The sequence below is a fragment of the Epinephelus fuscoguttatus genome, linkage group LG16 (assembly GCF_011397635.1).
Source record: "Epinephelus fuscoguttatus linkage group LG16, E.fuscoguttatus.final_Chr_v1".
Taxonomy (NCBI): Eukaryota; Metazoa; Chordata; class Actinopteri; order Perciformes; family Serranidae; genus Epinephelus; species Epinephelus fuscoguttatus.
In genome coordinates this window covers 16,240,704-16,261,020 of record NC_064767.1, presented here as the reverse complement: position 1 = coordinate 16,261,020, position 20,317 = coordinate 16,240,704, and the positions used below count along the sequence as shown (strand labels likewise).

At 41.4% G+C, this 20,317-nt stretch overlaps 1 protein-coding gene across 1 annotated transcript in view; it reads left to right on the top strand.

Moving 5' to 3' along the window:
• ikzf5 (IKAROS family zinc finger 5) overlaps nucleotides 1-20,317 on the top strand; it is a 153,069-nt gene continuing 132,752 nt past the window's right edge. The window contains exon 1 of the mRNA XM_049599756.1: nucleotides 1-316. The gene's annotated coding sequence lies outside the window, so the exon portion shown is untranslated. The remainder of the gene's footprint in view (nucleotides 317-20,317) is intronic.

Genomic DNA, 20,317 nt, shown 5'->3' with positions numbered 1-20,317 from the left:
ATTATTATTGCCTAAACCAAACCTTGTGTAAAAATAATCGTATTTATCGCGGAGTGGTTCTCCAGGTAAAAAGTAGCTAACGTTAACTGCTAGCTTGTCAGAGAAGATGCAAACAGGTGTGTGTGTTGTATTTGGAGCTGGTACCCGGTCAAGGACAGACTTTCAGGCTCTCAAACATCTCCCCGAGATGATTACTCAACATGAAGGCAGCAGGACAACGTGGTGAAGTTGGGCAAACATAGCTAAATTAGCAGCTACCCAAACCGACAGCGCATACAAACGGGGAGTGACCAGTTCAACGGCTCCTTGAGAGCAGGTAAGTGGTCAGTCTCATTATCACCTGTGCGTAACTGTTGGGGTTTGCCTCTGTCCAAAGTAACTGTTAACGTTACTCCTCCATTTTTCCACCCCAAAAGACTCCTCCCCACAGATTGTATTATATTTTTAGCTTTGTGAGTATTAGCTATGTGTGCATCCATGTCTGAGCATATTTTTTAACTATAGATGTCAAGTAAATGTAGTGAATTAAAAAGTACATTTTCTTCTGTTTAGGAGCATAAAAGGAAATTCTCAATTACAGCAGGCCTACCTCAGAACAATCAAACACTACTCCTATATAATATTACTATACCCAAGTATAGTGCTTGTGTAACTATACATAGTCACATCCCACCACTGATACAAACACATCATACAGTAGGTGGCTCTATGCAGTTCCCTGCACATGTACCCTTCACAATAACCTTGCTGATAGCTGAATAACTGATCTAAAGCATGATGCTTCAAGCAAACTTCATGTAACTCTGCTCTGTAAAGATAACACGATTCCCTCTTTTGCATTACAGGCCCTGTGTGCATGTAGGGCTCCAGTGTTGCTATCCAATTGAATTTTTCCACATCTGCTGTCAGGCAGTGATATTGATAACTGTGCAGATAGTGAAGACCTTGAGAAAATACTGTTTCCAATATAAAAAACCTAGCATTTTTTTTTATGGAAGACAGGATGCATACTGAGATTTGCAATTCGTGCCAGAAAGTTGTCAAGCACACGTTGTCAGACGTGCAGTGGATGGTGTATTTTTTTGTGATTCGCCCCAGTCGAAATCTTCTCAGCGCAGTAAACTGCACTGATCCAGTGGCCCAGTAGATTAGAAGGAGCTATTATTTGATCTAGGTCTGGTGTCATATCTGAGGCAGAGAGTCTGCAGATCGTCCTGCTGATGGGAGAAGACATCAGAGATTGACTGTCATCCGAGACAGTGTAATGTGCTGTGGTAGTGGGTGGTGAGATCTACAGTGTTTAACAAAACAGAACACACAGACTGAGCATTTTTATGTAAAGACTTATGTATATATGGCCGTTACGCTACATTAGTAATATAGCAGTTTCTACTTTCACCTATTCTTTAAATACAAAGTAGACTCATTTACCACTGTCACAGACCACCATACGTTCCAGCTCTTTAAAAAATTTCAATTAACATGCTCAGCGAGACCTCCCAGTAAGGCTGAAAGTTAAAATTACTCATTTGCGAAAAAATGATTTGCCTCAGATTAGTTTCGGGACCAAAATCATGGATGTGATCTATAGTGTTTAATTGAAAGAGATTTCTTTTCTGTCTGGCTACAAGGATAAGAGAAACCAGTCTATGTCTTATAACAGTGGTCACATGTGCAGCTGTCTAGCCATCCTATGAATTATCAGTAATGACAAATTGCCAATAATGGCTGCGCAGATTTTCTAATTAATTCCAGAGAGGGAGAGAGAGAGGAGCTTTTCACTTCTGCCCTTTCCACATAGAGAGGGAACAGACGGTGAGACTACATTGGATTTTTTTTTTTACACAGCATCAGGTCTCTGCAGTGCTCCTCTAAATAGAATAAAGTTCAACTTCATTTGCCCATAGACGTCAAGTTAATGAGGTGAAAGGTTACAGCTAGACACGACCACACGTATAATCCTCCAAGAGTCTCTGCAGACACCCGCAAATGTGTTTTTGTCTCAAAAAACCCAAACAATGATTGTCAGTGCTTTTAAAAACATTTTTGTTCTACACAAATAGGCAAATTATTTCTTATTTCTGTCTTACATGACCTATCTAGAGACCATTTATAGTGCAGTTTCTGCTGCTGTGATGGGTTTTCATATATTGACAGTGTGCAGCTCAATGCTGTTTGTGTTTGCCTGGCTTGATATGACTGCCTTGTTGTTGACTACTTCCTGGTTTACCTTTGCTGCTCTTGCTGCTCAGATTCAGTTTATGATGGGATGTGCATGAATTATTGGCATTTAAGGCTTTGGTATGCAGGCGAGGTCTTGCTGATGGCTGTTCAGTTTGCTGTGCTGCTAAATCTCTATGTATCAATAATTTGCACTGGTATAAATAAGTGGTGTAAGTTCATGGGGCAGTTGAGCTAATTTATTGTGTTGTTTTCTAGCAATTGCTTACTTTGACACTAATGAGCATAGTTATGAATCTGAATACTCCTGTGTGGGCTGATTAATTTTAAGCATATTTTTAACTTGGTCGTTTTGAGTTGTTGTGGAGGTTTTCTGTATTCACATGCTGTCTCTGACTGAATCTGATTTCCCCGGCTATTTGGGGGCAACAAGCTGTAAACACAAGACTGACATATTATCTCACCTGATAAATTTGTTATTGTTTGGTGAACATGTTAGCAAAAAACGTGACTCAGGAAGGACTCGGCCAGATGTTTCTGAGTTCTTGGCTGAGATGGACAGCATTGGGCTGCAACGTGTGTCTTTTGGCATTCATTTTTAAGGGTTCTGTTATTCTACAGTATCCTTGCTTCTATAATTTATTCATGAAAAACATTTTCCGAAACATTTGGCATGTTTTATGCATGTTTGTCATCCCGAGGGGTTTGGATCAACGAGGTCTTGTCTATTAACTTTTCTTGTGGCAATTTTTCTTACGCCTGATAAAGTGCTGTGACCAAAAAGAAAGAAAAAAAATCTGAATCCCAAAATTTAAAATCAAATATTTAACAATTCAAAACATCCTGGTCCAATTCTACTATTTACCCATCTAGCAGACACGGAGCAGCATTCATTTTGAGTCATGTCAATATTTACCCCCCTCTTTAAGCTTTGTTTTGGACTCCATCAGCACCTGAAACAAACTGTCTCACTCGAGCTGCTAAATCGTCCATTATGTTCATCATCTATAATTACTCCCTTTTCTGCAGTTTGGTGCTGGTTTGGTAGTTTACAGCCTGGTGGTGTTAGAAATGTGGTTGAAGAGGGAAGAAACGTCTGCTCTTTTTCTGTCTTATGAAGCTTTTCTAACCCGTTTGAATAAACTGAACATAAAGGGTGGTCTTTGCTCCTGAAGCAGTGACATTTTAGAGGTTACAGTTTACCATGGGCCTGCGACAGCAAGCTTAATGAGGCTTTTAGAGACCCCACAATTTGAGCCTGTTCTCACATGCAGTTGCATGTTCTGCAAACAACACATCAATCAGCCTTGTCTGTTTTGTTTAGTTGTATGAATTAGCTCATTTAAGCTGACCGTAACATTTATTTGCCTGCTTAGCTGGACATCACCTGTGTCTACTTGCACAGTTGCAACTTTGTCAACTTGCAGAAGCAGTTTCACCTTCTGTACATAATATTGTCAGAGAAGAAGTGTATTCAATGCATGTTAGCACTGAAACAAAGCTCATGGTTGTTTACTAGCTGTGAATAAGAGTGTGGCTTTAGGTCTGTTTATTAGATGTCAGACTCCAATTTGTTTGTGACAGCTGAAAATTCAAAGTCTTACAGTTTGTATCTTCATCTCTGTTTTTCTTCCTCTGTCAGTATCCCTCGTCTACACCTGTAAAGCTGAATTTACCACACACACTCAGCGTGCTCCTCTCGTTAGACGCAGACCCACTTTCATCTTACTGTAGATCTGAAGGCTGAGGTTTTCCTATTGGCTAAACCTCAAATGGCTGGTTGTGTCTTGGCTGTACATAAATTCTCGCAGCGATTCCAGGCTCAGTTAATCACACTCACCCATCTGCTTTGATGTCCTTCCTCTGGTAATGAGTGTGACATCGTTGTACACAAGCATGACAGTAAGCAGCTCCCAGTAGTTTTTTTTTTTTTTTTTCCCCTATAAATGAAACGGGGACTCTTAATGAGAGATCATGATGGTTCATGTCAGGACCGTCACTCAGCATGTGTGGTTTGTCTCTAAATGTGATGCGTGTTCCTAAAACTGACTGATTTTATTACATTATTATCTGGCTTCTGCTAGTAGCTTCAAAACTATGTGTATCTGTAACTTTCAGTTTAAGTGGGAATAAATTTCAACAAGGACAGAAGTCACAAGAGTTTCCTTCACGGTTGATATCTGTCAGCTCTTGATTTTATTAAAGGAACAAGTCAGTTATCAAAACGTCCTCATGAGCACAGTAAAGCAAATACCATACGGTGTGCATGTTGCAGAGCAGTGCTAGCAATAGATGACTCGTGCCTGTGGCTGAATAAACACGCCTGGCTGCAGCCCCAACTGGCTCATGCACAATTTCCGAGGCTGTCTTTTCATATTATTCTTTGTTTGTCTAGTGCTTGGACAGCAGTCTCACTTCTGTAGAGTAAGCTCCACATCCACATGCACGGCCAAGCTGCTTGTCCTGTGTCATGATTCATACTTTCATACGTTGCTTTTGTGACTCAGAGGAGCGACAGCAAAATCATAAGCATGCAAGTATGCATTTTAGTCTCTTGAGGGGATGTTTTGTTGTAAGCGCATGGTCTGTGAAAGCCAAAGAAGCACATGAAAAATCATTCTGTCTAAGTGCTTAGAAAATAAATCAAGGGCTCTCTGTGGGGCCTCTTTTTGTAGTATATAATAATGCAGGAACTCATACTTATTATGCCAGTCTTGCTACTCTAAGAAAAAGACATGATGCTTCTGCAAAAAAAGGTTTTATTCTAATGCATAATTCAGCTTGTTCGAGCCTAATTTGAGTATCTCATCTTTTTTCTCTTTACTGCTCCTTAGCTATTTTAACATTAGGGAAGCATTGTTCATTTCACACCTATTACATAAAATCAAACGCCTCCTGAAGTGCAGGACTGACAGGCTTCTGAGCCTTAAATTAGCATAACAACCTTTCCTTTCCCTGGCTGAGCTGGCTGCCCTCCCTGCAAGAGGTGACACACTCGAAGTTATCAGCAAAATCATAGGACCATAAAATGAAGTCTTGATTTGTAGGAATTACCTCTCAATGCCTTTTTCAGTTGTCAAAAAATAAGGGATTTTCCCCCTTATCTCCGCTAAAGCTTGTGAGAGGCGAATAGTCTGTGTTGCAGCTGTGTTGTGGCTCGGTTGTACAATTTCAGAGATAGAATTGTTTACACTCTCCACTTAGAATGGTGGATGATGGTTTCAAGTGTACGCAGCACTAGAAGTAATGGGTCTAAGTGGGGGAAGAGGAGTCATTTTTTCCAGAGACCTAATGCAACATGTCCACCCAGAGAGGCACAGCTGATACTTGGACAAGAAAATAGTATGTCAGAAGGAATGAAACCTCAATAATGTTTCAGTGCAGGCTGTTCAATACATCATACCTCGGCAGTGTCCTTCCTTACCTCTGAGCAATGATGTCAGAAATATCAATTCATCAATACATACTGATTCTGAATATTTAAAAGGGTTTTAATACTCATTTTCCACACTATGGATACTACTTTCTCGCTCTGCCACAGTGCTCCTCATAGTCCCATCTCCTCTCACTCAGTCTCTGTTACCACTTTAATTCAGCTGGAGGGTTAGGTGTGAAATAAAAACAAAATATTTTTGTTATTTTGTTGGTATCAAAAATGATATGGTTTACCAAAGAGATGTGACGGAAGCCTGAAACCAAATTGAATGGCTAATTGTTGCTGGTTCACTGACTCATCTCAGCTCAGTAAAGAGCTCTGTTTCAGGCCTCAGCGTGGTGTGAGGAGGAAGTCGCTGCGCCCCTTCGTGGGGATTGAGGAAAGTAGGATCCATCCTGTCTCTCTGTCTACTCGCTGGGATAAAAAGCCACTGTTGTCACAAATCAGTGGCACCAATCACAACACCCACACTTTCTGAGATGTGGGTGGATGGATGTGCAGATCTGTCTGTCCCCTGCTCCTCCCTGACAGTCAGGACTGCTGCTGCTACAATTCATTAGACTCACACACAGCTGTTTGAGCACACGGCGATGGCAGGGCAGAAATAGCTTTAAATGATTTTGACATCTTTCCAAAATTTCCTCAAGCAGTGTTCCTGATTCTGTGAGAGAAATACAGACATAGGTCATTTATGTTGTTAGATTATTTGACATTTACTGCAACAAATGCACTTGTCATTCATTTCCAACCTGTGTGGAGTGTTGTGTAACTTTGATGCAGTGCTTCCCCCTAGTGGAGGGAAATTATATGAAATAAATAACTGCATTTAAATAGTAATTCCAAGACATAACATATTATTATTACAAATAAGATCATAAAAATATTTTATTTTCAGTTTGTTTATGAGCAAAAACATATTTTATTTTACCTGCTCATCTATTGAGGTTACTGATATGTTTAATTAGCTGTTGTCATAGTGATTAAACTGATTGATTTGATTGATTGAGTTTTACTCAATTTAACTCTTCATATAAACAGGTGACAGCGACAGGAAATGACAGGGGGACTCTATTCATAGGAGCACCTCTGGTTCCCGTGTTAGTCACTCCCTGTTTTGACCAGAGGGGGGCACTCTCTGCTCTCTGTACCCTCCGTCAGCTGAACCTGGTGGAGGTGAGCTGATGCAGCGGTGAGCTGTCTGAGCTGTCAGCACTCATTAGTGCTGTCTCATTAAAGTGATGTCAGTGGCACTCCATTAGCAGTCAAATGAACAGCTGCCCTGCCTCGGGGCCAAGTCAACGACTGAACTCTGTTGGTCAGGGAGGTCTGCAGGTTAACCGGCTGTGAGCAGCAACAGAGAACAAACTCTTTTTTTGTTGTTTTTATCAAATGGTCTGCAAAACTGTTCAATAAGAACACTGTAGCTGCTTTTAACTTCTCATCTGTACAGCAGAGCAGAGAGTGAAACACCTACTGTGCTTGTTTTTCAAGCAGGACTATAGTTACTAAACTATACTTTAAAAGGCTAAAATGATCACAGATCCCTCCCATGTCCTGTATTCAAAATACAACTGCTATTTTGTACCTGAGTAAGTGTAGAAAGTCTTTCATGTCTGTCAGTGAATCTTCTAAACTCAGGACAAAAGGAGGGTGTAAAAACAGAGGCAGTGTTGATTGATTTCACTTTATGTCTGCACTTTGCACCTGTTTTTGCACTATGTGGCAGCCTTTATGTCCATGACAAATTTCCCGAGGGACAAATAAAGTAATCTTGAATCTACATACATGACACGGCAAAATAAAGGAAAAAATCTCCCTCTGAAGTAAGCGCATATTATCAGCCTGAATCGCAGTGTAATGCTGTAACAGAAAAGGTCACCCCTCCCCTCTAATTTTGATGCTGCAGATTTGATATACTTGCTCAAATATAAGTGTACTGTATATATAATATAAAATGAATGAATGAATAAAACTCATACATAAGTAATTCCTTTTCACTTCACTTACAGGTATGACTCACTAGAACTGTGTGGCATTTTGTTTACCTGCAGTATGTGACTCACCAGATGTAGGCTGTGGCCAGAGGCCTACTGTTGGCTGGTTAATTGGGCCGGCATTTAACACACCTTCCGCTTTTTGCATGTTACCATTTCAAAATCACCTTCACTACCGAAAATAACAACAGTCTCCAAGCTAACATGCAGAAAATGACGAAGACTTGGGTCATGCAATAGGTGTGAAAATCTACAACATACTTCATCTCACAGGACTTTCATGCCTGATGTTGGTCTTTTTTCTGACATGGCCAGTCAGAGTTGCTTTGCAGCATCTTTTTACCCTGGCAGCGACGTCAGTGACATTGACTTCACTGATGTATCTGTTCCTCTTTATATGAGCTTCTGTGATATTGTCATAATAATGTAAGAGGAGCTACATGCAGCCAGCAAATCGTCAGGCTTGACCTTTGGGATGGCCGTTTTAGAATAATATTAGTCTTTTTTTCCATCAGTAGAAGGTGAATCACACAGTGACAATGTTCTTGTGGCGTTTTCCTGAACTGGACCATCTTAATGACGGTGCTCGCCTCCTCATATGCAAAGATTCCACCAAAACAAGTCCCCTCAAAACTTTTTTGTAAGGGCACCATCGCTGCATCCAGGGCTTAGCCCCGCCCAAGACAGTTGTGACTGGTTTAAAGAAATGTAAACAAGCCAAAGAATTTTTGCCCCTATGGCAGAATGATAATGTGGACCCCCAGACCTTTCTCTAGAGCTGAAACGTACAGCGCTGTGGAGATAGGTCTGGCTACATAAAACTTATCTGCAGAGAATCTGATATCTGCCTATATTTGCTTCTTATTTTGCTATGCAGGGGAAGTTATGGGCACAGCACGCAGGTGAGACTGGGACTAAAAAGGTGGCACCTGGGGCCAAACAGCACAAATCCAAGAGAAAACCATGACAATTGTGGGCACATCACTAAAAACAAAAGCAAATATAGTGAGGCAACATGCCAAGTAGACAAAGATCAAAATGATAGTGAATCAGGGGTTGGCTTTCAGTTTCTCTGGCGAGCGTGTTTACAAACAGGAACAGACAATTCCTGCATTGTAAACCTTTCACATCAACATAAAAACTTCAGTCTAGAGAGAGATGGTGTCACCAATATTTGATTTGTTACACATCTTTGTATGAATAAGTCACAGATGTACCCTGACTGCCACATGCAGCTTGTATTAGTTTAAACAAACAGTTACCCCTCTTTGCCATGTGGGGGCACAAGTGTGTGAAGTTGCCCCATTTGGCTCTGACACCCAGGATGTTAGTGTGAGTAAAAATGTAATGTAGACTGGTTTTAAAAAGCATGTTCCCAAGTTTGAAACCTGGCACTATATGTGGTTTTAACAAGCCCCTTCGCAAATGACATGGAAAACATTTGATCTCTTGAGACGTCTCAAACACTGAAGGCCAACCACACTTCAGCTCTTTTACCATCATCCCCTTCCTCTCCCTCAGCTCCTTGTGACCCGACACATGCTACACCTCAGACAGCCACTCAGCTAGACCAGGATCTGAATGGTATTTGGGGTCAAAACTACGATATCCCCCATTTGCCTCCCTCCATTAATGGCCTATTTAGCGTACTGCCGATGGCAGTAAAGAGATAGCTGGGCTTTTATACCTTCTGACTGGATATATTAGCAGGTAATGTCCTTAAAGAGGATTAGTGGATGGAAAGAGAGGAAAGGAGAAAGAGGAGGAGAGTGGCTGAAAGCGCCGTAGGGATGGCATGGCAGTAAATAGGGAGGTGATAGCAGGGAGGACAGGAGAGCTTATGCTGCCTTGTGCTGCCTCTGGCTATGGTCAGGGGATTAGCAGCCATTGTGGATTCTCTGGTATCCTGAAGCATGTTGAGTCATAGCTATTTAATTGTTTGCATATCAACGTGTAGAAAAATAAAGCTTCCTTCCACATATGAGCAATGAAGAAGCTGTATGTCTCATAATATTGAGCCGTCCTCTCTTTTAAACGCACACAATCAGGAAAATCAGTGGTCAAGGTAAATAAGTGGTTAACACAGCACTGGTCCTTTAGTGGTTAACTTTACCTTTTGATCCCGTGTAGTCAGTCAGCCAAGAATGTGCCGTGGGTCGAGGTCAAGAGTCCCGACAACCCAAACAAATCATCTTGTTTGCTGTGTTCAGCAATTAACTTGCTTTCAACTCAAATACATTCTTAAACAGGCATTGCGACCTGTGAGGATGACCTTTAAGAATGAGAATGTGTGTACTTGGATATTTTATAAAGTAGGATGACAATAGATGAAGCAGGATACAGACAGAAGGAAAGAAAAAGAGGAAAGGCTAAATATTCATTAATAAAAATAGTCACTTAGCCCCTCGGTCAGAGCATAACACACCCTCTTGCAAGGCCTTAGGGGTATTATTGGCAGTCGACCCCCTAGAAATGGGGGCCAGATGGGGCCACCAATCATTTTGGGGTAGTACCCCAAGACCAAAAGCCATAACTGGATTTCAGGAGTTCAATTATGCTGCTAAAGCATATAGGCTAGTTGAAAACTATGTCTATATGTAAGTTAAGGAATCACAATACTGATGTACTTTGGTTTCTTATTTTACAGTTAATATTACTAATTACCCCACCCCCCCATCCTGTAGATGCCATTGATTATCAGTGATTCTAATTTGTCTGCTGTTTCTAATATTTTGTTTTAAGTGAAACATCTTTTTAAAAAATTGTATGGATACTGATTTTTTTTATGACAGACAGATGGACCTTTCCAGCCCAGTGTCATTAGGACTCACATTCACACTAGACTGTTGTGCACCTTGTTGCATCCAATGCCAACACTCAGTGCCAATGTAGGAAATAGCCCTTTAAGTAGCAGGGTAGAAAGTAAGCATGTGGAGGTTGGAGTGGTGGATGGACATGTAGAATATCTAACGCACCATATCTGCCTCTAACCTTAACCAGACCATAGTTTCCATGCAAGGGTATTGTAGGAATAGATCATTTCACAAATGTTGGTAAATGTTGGTAATGGACCTTCTTGTCTGGCAAAAAAGTTGACTTTTGTCAGATGATAATACATATATAAATGGGGCTGAACCTTAGCTGATGAAGGTTTACTGGAAACAAAAAAAGCTTTATTTGGATAAAGTGAGTTCAAGCAACTGTTTCGCGTTCCTCCTCAAGACCTTTCAGATGACAAACACTTTTGAATGAGCTTTTCAGTCTAATCTGCTCCGCCCCTCCTTCACCGTTCTAACTGCCATATGACTAATGCCCTAGACCCGAGGCCGCGGCTCGGCCCAGCTAAGCTGTTTTGGGGGGATTTGATCATGCATAGATGACATTGAGTTAGAATGGGTCACTGCAGATTCTGCTTTAGCCACAGTCTGCTGGAAAGGAGTCAAGTGGAGGGCAAGCACCTGGGCTAGCTGACCTTTACCGGCAGAGAGGAAGCGGAGAGGGATCAGGAGGGGAGGCTGCAGAGATCCACTTTGTCAAGAGTCTGTTTCAGGGATGACTAAGTGAAGCATTTAGCATCACATGAAATCCTGTCATCAAAACCGGAATGGTATCATCCCTAGTCACTCTCTGTCCATTTCCTTATCTACTTCAACTTTTGTGTGTGTGTGTGTGTGTGTCACACATTAATACTTCCTCGTGCTCACTCAAGTTTCCAAATGTTGAAAAAGTGTGAGACTGTACTCTCTCCAGGGGAGGTATGTACAAAATCTTGTCCGTGCCAAGACATCCCTGTGACCATCTCTGCTCTCAGCAGCACTGAGGGTATGAAAGGAGCATTGTGTGCAGCTTCACGCTCCATGGCCAATTGACTTCTTTTCCCATTAATCAAATGCCCTGTTTACCTAATCTTTCATAGCATTTCAAAACCATTAAAACCAAGAGGATTATCCTAGTATTTCTGACGGTGTTTCTTTACCTCAGGTACAGGTGCCCCGATAACACTCTCCCTCTTTTGTTCCCCCTCTCTCTCTTTTCCTCCTTTCCTCTCTTTAGTCTTTGCCCCTTTATCACTTCCTTTTTTCCTATTTTCACTTTCTTTCCCTTTCTCAGCTTTCCTCTCTCTCCAAGGATTACAGTTTGCATGATCTCAATGCTTAAAAGTGCAACCTCTCCATCTCACCAATGGACAACTCTACCCCCCGCTCTGGATAAATAAAGTATTATTGTCCGATTAAAGCAGATTAAGCAGATGGAAAGGGGGTCAATCTGAAATTGGGTTTGATTCTGCACTTATCTGAATTCTTGACTGCTTCCATAGTGTACACTTTTGTGTCTTTGAGCAGGAAGTTGGTGTGGGTTAGAGGGGCTACATTTCGGAGAGTGTATCTCACTGTAGAGCTAAAAGAGGAAATTGTGAATTGAATTGCACTTAAAACCCCTCTTTGTAAAACTAGACGAAAGCGCAAAGCAAACTCACATGCCAGAGCTGTTGGCCAGGTTCTACAGGTAGGTGTATAGGTTATAGCCAAGCTGCACTGCAGGTTGTTGTGCCCTGAAGCTGTGGAAGCGTGTTTTTACTCGCTTCAACCAGCAGACGACCAACTGGGGTCAGATCTTTAGAAGAAAAAGTCTGCCTGTGAGATTCAATAAAATAGTGCCAGTGGAAATCTAGATTGTTGCACAAATGAGTGTGTGTGAGACTTTTTAAGTATGCAGCCAGGAAATTACATCCATATTTGATAAATATGCACCTCAGGAATTATGTTAAATGCAAATGTGCGGTGTAAATCAGCAAGTAACGTGTCTTATCTTGAAACACAGTAAAAGGTTGGTTCCTTAGCAGTTCTTTGATGCAGGTTGAGGTGCTACGTTCTCTACTTCTTCAGCGTAGTTTAGTTTACTGGGGAAAGAAAAAAACACTATGTTAAAAGAGCTAACAAACAGACTATTTCCAGAGGATAACACCCTCAAGCAGTGGCTCTCAACTTCCTGCCCCCATTTGCATGAAAATATTCCAGTACTCTGTACATATGACATGATAACATCCAATAACTCTTTAGAAATGATCAATGATCACTCATATTTTAAGTATAAGTGTCATGTAGAAGCATATTAAATCTTCCATGGTATTATCTGGCATCATTCAAGGGCCCCAAGGAACAAAAAGTTAAAAACAATATATGGCACTACTTCAATAAAGCGCTGTAAATCACCTTATAAACTTGTATGCCATATAGAACAAAAACAGGTTTTCCTATGTGTGTAGCATGACTGACTGTCACGTAAAAGGCAGGAATTTGCATACCATCATTGACCTGCAATTAGCTTTTATGTTTTCATTAACCATAACCATCTTTTGCTTCCCTTTATCATACCATAGTTGGAAGCAGTTTTTTAAAAATGCTTTAATTGTATACAATCCAGGGTTACACAGAATCAGCCAATATTGACGTTGTTGACTTGTGATAGGGTTGTTTTACTGGGGTGTTAGAGTTCTTTGGCGTCCCACATATTATCTGACACCATCTGGCCATGAAGAAAGTGAAATATACATTTAACTTGAATGTTAACTCCTCAAGTGAAGAATAACGTGACCTCAGATGATTATGTATATTAATAATGGTGCTTCAGATAATTTCCAGTTAGCTATCAAACTTAAAACTCTTAAACTAAGGCGTAACACTGAAAAATTAAGAGCATATGATTACTTTTGCTAAACCAAATCTAAAATCTCTTTAAATGATTGTATTTATCACTACAGCAGACTGTGTGCATACATACGCTTGCACACACACACACACACACACACACACACACACACACACACACACACATGCATGAGGGAGTTAGTCATGTTGATTGAGTGGCTGCTGATGATGCTGAGGGTTAATCTGTATTTAGTTGGTCCATCCGGATGCCTTAGAGGCCATCTTATTAAAGGAAATGAGACGTTGTGAGGCCTTTTTCAACAGACAGTTACTGAGCTCCGCGTGCATTCCTTCATGTCTCCTGCATAGTGGATAGGAACAGCGCTGTCCACAGTAGGTCCCAACAGAACAAAGCTAGACAAAAGGCCCTTGTGCTGGTACACATGTTAGAGAGGACATGCCGGTGTGTCAATCCAGCGCAATTTTGAAAGTTTATCTCTAAACAGAACGTGACCACCGCAGACGGCTGAAGTTCTGAGCTATTTGGATCAAGATAGCTGAAGAATCTAGAACCGCAATGCTTTAAAAGATTGCCCAACCCCTCCAGTTACAGGGCGGAGGTTGAAAAAATGGGGACCTGTTCAAACAGACTAATAACGTCTTATTCGGGTCATTTTTTTGGCTTGCCAAGGAGTTGACTGTACGTTTAGATGAAAGGGTTTAATTGGAAATGATAACCTGCTGACAGACGGGATCTGTCAGCCCACAAGCCCTGGCTGTCTGTCTGCCAGTACTGCAACAATATCCACAGGGAGATTGGCAGATAGAAGCTGCTGTCAACGCCCTCAAGCTCAGGGTTGTTCCAGTATAAGCCCTGCACTTGTGTTTGCTTCAGCTAGGGTACGTGGCACTATTGCTGGCTGTGTGCAAGAAGCCCTAAAACCTCCACACACAACAAGCAAAGCAGTAAGTGTACACACAAATAATATCTGGTCATTTACATGCTGGGGATAAAAGGATAAAGACACAGGGGAGATGAGCATCAAGGAAACTCAAATGCTTTCGGACCATCAGAGCAGTTCAACAAGACCCAGGACATCAAAGCCACTTAAATATTTTTCATTCTTGGGGCCACAAAATGCAGGATGATATGACAGACACACAATAGGCCCACAGTTTCCTCTTGGCCCCTGCAGCAGTGTTGACATGAGTAGAAATTAAGTTATCACCCCTTTTTAAAGTCCAGACGGCTGTCAGACAAGGCCCAGTGGCGCAGGGGAAGATTTGATGGTTCCAGCAGTGAGCTGCTTTACATAGAAAGTTCAATCCCACATCTCCTTTTCCACGAGTGCTGTGCTGCATCTCAAACCTGCTTCCTACATGTGTATCAGCTTTGTTGACTGATGCTTTGAATAAACCTGGCAGTGTGGCTTGTGTTTCTTTGGAGCACAAGAATATTTAGTGGCGTATGAGTTGATGATTCTGTATGTGACCACCTTGTATTGTTAATATAACAAATATTTATAACTGATGCTAATTGTTATGAGGATGCCTTCAACATTCTCCCTTGCATCATCTGCCCTTTTGTCACTCTCAAAAAGTTTTCCTCTTTTAGTCATCACCTAATTTACTTATCAGACTGTGCGCTCTTTGTTGCTAGTTACTGATGCCGAAACATGTCAAGGTATGTAACATCCTAACATGTCTGAGCTAAAAGAACAACTAAAGTCATTATCAGAAACTAAAAACATAATGAACACCATTGAACTAGTTACTGATGTGGTTACAGTATAATTAGTCCAAGAATAGACCCAACAGAGTCTGTGTTTTCCATTCAGATGGTGACTGAGTTGAATCCAGAATGCCATGTCAAACCTAGCTCTAGGTCCTGTAACTGCTACCTTCAAGGTTCACATAAGAGCTTCCTTGGAGTGTCTTAAGGCCTCAGACTTCTAACATCAAAGAACTTGTGATGATGAAGGCCAACTGTTGCGTCACCTCATGCCACCTGTGTCTTTGCCAAAAAGTTGGACTTGAGCACACTGCAAAGACTACAGCCAACATCCAACTAGCATGTACACTCTGTGCAAGAGGAAATAACTCTCCATACCAGCAGGTGGCAGTAGTCTGTTTCTGTCATGCAAAAAGGGAAATCGGATGGCAAAAAACAGCTCACTAGTGCCAATGGTGTGCAAAAACTAGGGTACTGACAGCCCAACATTGATCGACAGCTGACTGTTTCCTGAGGTCAGCCTCCAGTCCCCAGTACATTTGCCGAAGAGCCATCGTAGCACATCATTAAGCCACCTTGGTTAATCATCTTCTAGGGTTCATGTTGACCCTGAACCTCCAGATCCAAGCATGTCACATTACTGGGGGCAGCACTGGCCAGTTTTCTGAGCACTGACTGTGCATATTTTGTTTTCTCTGTGCAGCCCTGTGCAGCACTCTTTGGGCAGCTCTCCCTTATCTCCTCCTCAAATGGTTCCCCCTGGTTCTCCAGTCCTTTGTCAGCCCTCTAAAGCAGTTCATCCTGCTTCTTAATTCATTGCACCACAGCCTCACCTTGCCCCCTCGGACAATGTTGGGTTGTCTTCTTGAGGTTCAGTCACACTGACTGGTACCTCTTTTTGTGGGGCTCTTTGTCATTGCTCATACCAACAATCCAGCTGTCGTGTACCTGTGTTTGTCCAGGCAGGCTGGTGTGACCCAGCAGATACTGTATCCTGGATCAGTATGGACTGTCCTTGGGGTTTCTACCCTTTGGTTTCTTTTAAAAAGCAGTTAGATTACACAAAACTTCCAACTTTAGAAAGAGCTGTACTCTGCCAACAGAGTTGCGAGGCAGAGTGCTTTTTCAAAAGCAGCCACCTTTGATGTGTTGCTTCCTGTATATTTCCATCTAGAAAAAGTGGAGGCAAGCTGAAAATAATATCACATGAGTGACCACTACCCAAATAAATATTCCCATATCCTACATACCTCATGAGAAGGTTCATGAGGACATAGAGGCATATAAATGTAGCTACTGTAGCTATCAAACTAGTACACCATGACCATGATAGCTGTGTCTTTACCCAAACAAATTAAATTAAAGGTAGTAAATTGTTGCAGTAGGCAGATAAGTGCCTGTAGCATCACTAGTGTATTGTGAAACTTCCACTAAATATATGAGCAAATGATGCTATTGCATTAATGCAACAAATATATTTGTCTTTATTAAGAGAACTACCAGAAATGAGGCATTAGCATAGAAATCATCAAAGGCTCTTTGTCAGGTGTGTTTTAGGGGATTGGTCACACGTATTTAACTTTCATCATGTTGACCCCATCAAGGCTGTGCCCCACCCTAACTCATCCCCACAGAAACAAACGTTAACAGGTTCCTGCTTTAAAAGGGAGTCGCTCGCCATCAGAGAGCCACCATTTAATTGCGACACACAGGAAATTATCCCTAGAATGGGCCCAGTGCAGATAAGAAGTCCAAGCCCCCTGGATGACAGCTCTAGAAACCTGAGAGAACTTATCACCAAAGTGGAGGGTGGGGGCCCACTACTGGGCGCCTGACAATCTGATTGGACTGTCATCCCCAGGTCATAATTAATATATTTATCAAATTAATAACTGAAAAGAAAATCTCAGCGTCATTGGCGCTATTGTAAAAAGAGGCTTGCCCTGGCCCCAGAGGTGAACAGTGGCCAAATTCATGTGGCGGCCGGTTTCCCTTGTGGCTAATAAGGCTGCTGTCAGTATAATGGGGGCAGAGGGGGGCAAAGTGAGCTGACTCTTTTAGGAGCCATGACAGATAAATTGCCTCCCCCCTGCACAGAATGAAACAGAATTTAGAGGAAGAAAAGAAATACGTTACTGTCTGCTGACAACCACAACCACAGCCTTTGCATATGAATACGTGTTATTGTATAGAAAGTTACGCAAAACATGTACGAGACATCACAGCAAACCAAGTGATTTGATTTTATGTTTCTAGCCTGGATGATGTCAAAGCACTTATGTTTTATTCACTCATATTAAAATAATAATTTAAAATGATGATAAGTATTCATAAGAGCCGATCTCTTGATAGCTTACTGGAGTGTTTATTTACATATATCCAGGTAAAGTCTATAGTTATTTGATAGCATTATGTCAAAACATACTATCAGAAACACAGGGCTTCCTGTTACATTGTAAATTTTTATTGGGACTGCATTCTACTGAAGAAAAAGTCCCAATGAAAACTGCTGACATGAAGTCTTGATTATCCAGGGTAATGGAGATATTGTTTATGTAAAGAGATATTACTGTGGACACCACAAACAAAATTTTATACACCCCTATGGTAGTGGGGTGGAGACTACCTCTCAACTATAGGCCAACCAAACAGTTCTGGGAACTTCAAGTGCTTTTTTCTGTTTGAATGGGCACCAACAGGAACATTGAAGTAACAAAAGCCGACCGCTGTAACTTTTGCTTTGATGAGTCAAAATCACGTCGTATAACCCCCATCGCATATGCTCAGTAAAGCATCACTCTCGGTCCATTTGTCCATCTTTTCTTCATTTTTTTATTGTTAGGAGCTGTTCTTTGTCTTTTGTGTCATCTGTTATTTACAAGGCTAACAGTTTTTTAAAAATGGAGGTTGCCAGTGCTGCACTGGCTCATGTGATCAACCAATCACCATACACTTACACCACTCTAGGTTACTCTTGTACTGGGAGAGTACTGACTCTGAAATAGGGTCTAAAAAAGTCTCTCAAAGTGGCTTTCTAAGAACTACAATCATTCCTAGTTCTTGTGGAGTGGGCAAAATAAAGAAGGGGGGTTCTTAAGAAATTATCCTCTGGTCCCAAAATAGCTTGTATAACTGCTAATTAGCATGGCTAAATACGACAAGGGGTAAGTGAGTAAAATTTGTTTTTAAGTATTTGAGTGAACTGTCATTCAGTAACTTAGGGGCAGCAGAAACAAGCTGTGAACACAGCATTGACATTAATCACCTTAGGTTGATGTGATTAACTTGTTATAACAAGCAGGTGCCTGTTTACATATCTAGAAGGTATTGTGCAACATTAGCATTCATTTGGAGTCGTGTCTCTGCCACCTTGTGAACAAAAGTTCAAAATTCACTTTCATTTTGACTCTGTTTTTGTCTATACCAACTCCTGAAGGAAATATTTTTAGAGGGTTTTAGCACTTTTTGCTGAACACGATGAGATCACTGTGCATAAACCGAGAGGGGGTCAGAAAACAATGACCTTGAGAGATGCTAAAGCTCTGTAGACTTGAACTGCAGAGACAGGTAATAATTCTTATATGTTAATTTAAAAATATTGATCATGGCTACAAGGGGATTTATCAGTGATGTTTTTGTTTCAATTATATTTGCCATATTTACATATTTGCCATAGTTTAAGTTGTGTTGATACTTTCTAAAACCACCTTTTAATGTCATTAACATAACCTCCTAACCTGTGTTAGAGGGTAATTTACGTCGTTTCCCCATGAGGCTGCATATTAATTGTGACCCCAGACCACGGCCATATCCTCTCCCGTGCAGGTGGAAAGCCACAGTGGGGATACTTTTATCGGGCATTCCAAGGGTACAAAACAGGAAGGAGGGGAAGCCGAATTGTAAAGGTAACACAATCAGCCGCTAAAGTAGTCACAGGAGTATCAGTTTCTTTAAGCTGCGCTGAGCGCGGCACAAGATTAAGATGTGGATTACTGAACATTTACTTCATGTCACACAGACAGAGGCATGTGGTTTGTTCTATAAAGTGATACGGCACCCTGACCTTCTTGCAGTCCTGTCACGTGATATCATTATCCAAAAGAGATGTATTTGTGATTTTTGTGGATTTGATTGTTTGGAGGGTGGTAGCAGATGCAGAGTTTGGATGGTGCATCTGACTAAACGATGCTATGACTGACAAAATGGAGCAAAATAATTTATATATCGGACTTGCTGTATTAAAACATTGTACTTTAGTTTAACAGAAGCTAGGGCTGGGCGGTATGACCTAAAATTCATATCACGGTATAAATCGAATCCCTTCACGATAACGGTATATATCACGGTATAAATTTAGGTGTAAAAGTTATAATAGAAGTATTTCTGAATGGGTTTTGTAGTCCCTTAGCAAAGCTAAATTGATAAAAAAAAACAACAACAACAAAAGCAAAGATATAATGTATTTTTTAGAGCATTTATTGTGCAGAATGCAGATCTCAAAACTCAAAATTAAAACCCAGTACTCTATGGTGCAAAATATCCCCTGGGATCTATATCAAAAGGTAATTTCCTTCTTTTAGCAAAATCCTAAATGACTGAGTTGTGTTTTTTCCACCTAGACCTTTATGCTCTGCCATTTCTCCTCCAATCATCACGCTGTAACCTGTGACAGGCTGCTATGATACCACAACTATCACACATTCACATATGGAGTTTTTTGTGGAGCCCCGAGCGTCACATAGGTTTACATTACCAAAGGTTTATGACAAACTCTTTTGCCGAAAACCAACTCCTGTGTGTGCACGGCGAGAGAGGAGAGGGAGAGACGCTGTGCTGCTGCCAGAGGAGACACTGAATGAGTTCCCTCTGAGCGGTAAGTCGCTAAAAGAGTCTGAGAAGTCCGGGCTGTTCATAAAACATTAACTCACTCACTCACAAGTTCTCCAGCAACACATGGTGCACGTGCTACGCTAAATCACGGACGTGAACCAGCTCCTCTTGCTCCGCTGTCTGTGCTCGCAGCCATTTTCACACTGAGGCAGGTGCGATGACGTCATTGACGATAGGACGGTAGAGCGCAAATCTCTACAATCCCTACCGTAGGCCAAATTTATATCATTTCTACCATCTACCGCATATACCGTGCAGCCCTAACAGAAGCCAGTATGTAGCTTGAGAAGTCACACATTTTTCCCCACAGACTGGAATCTAAACCTGTGGGGCAGACTTCACCTTTGACTCTTGCACTTGACCCTGCACCTTGGGAATGAGTTTGTGGAAGTCAGACATGCTCAGACACTGTTAGGCATTTCTGCTTCACCAGTCC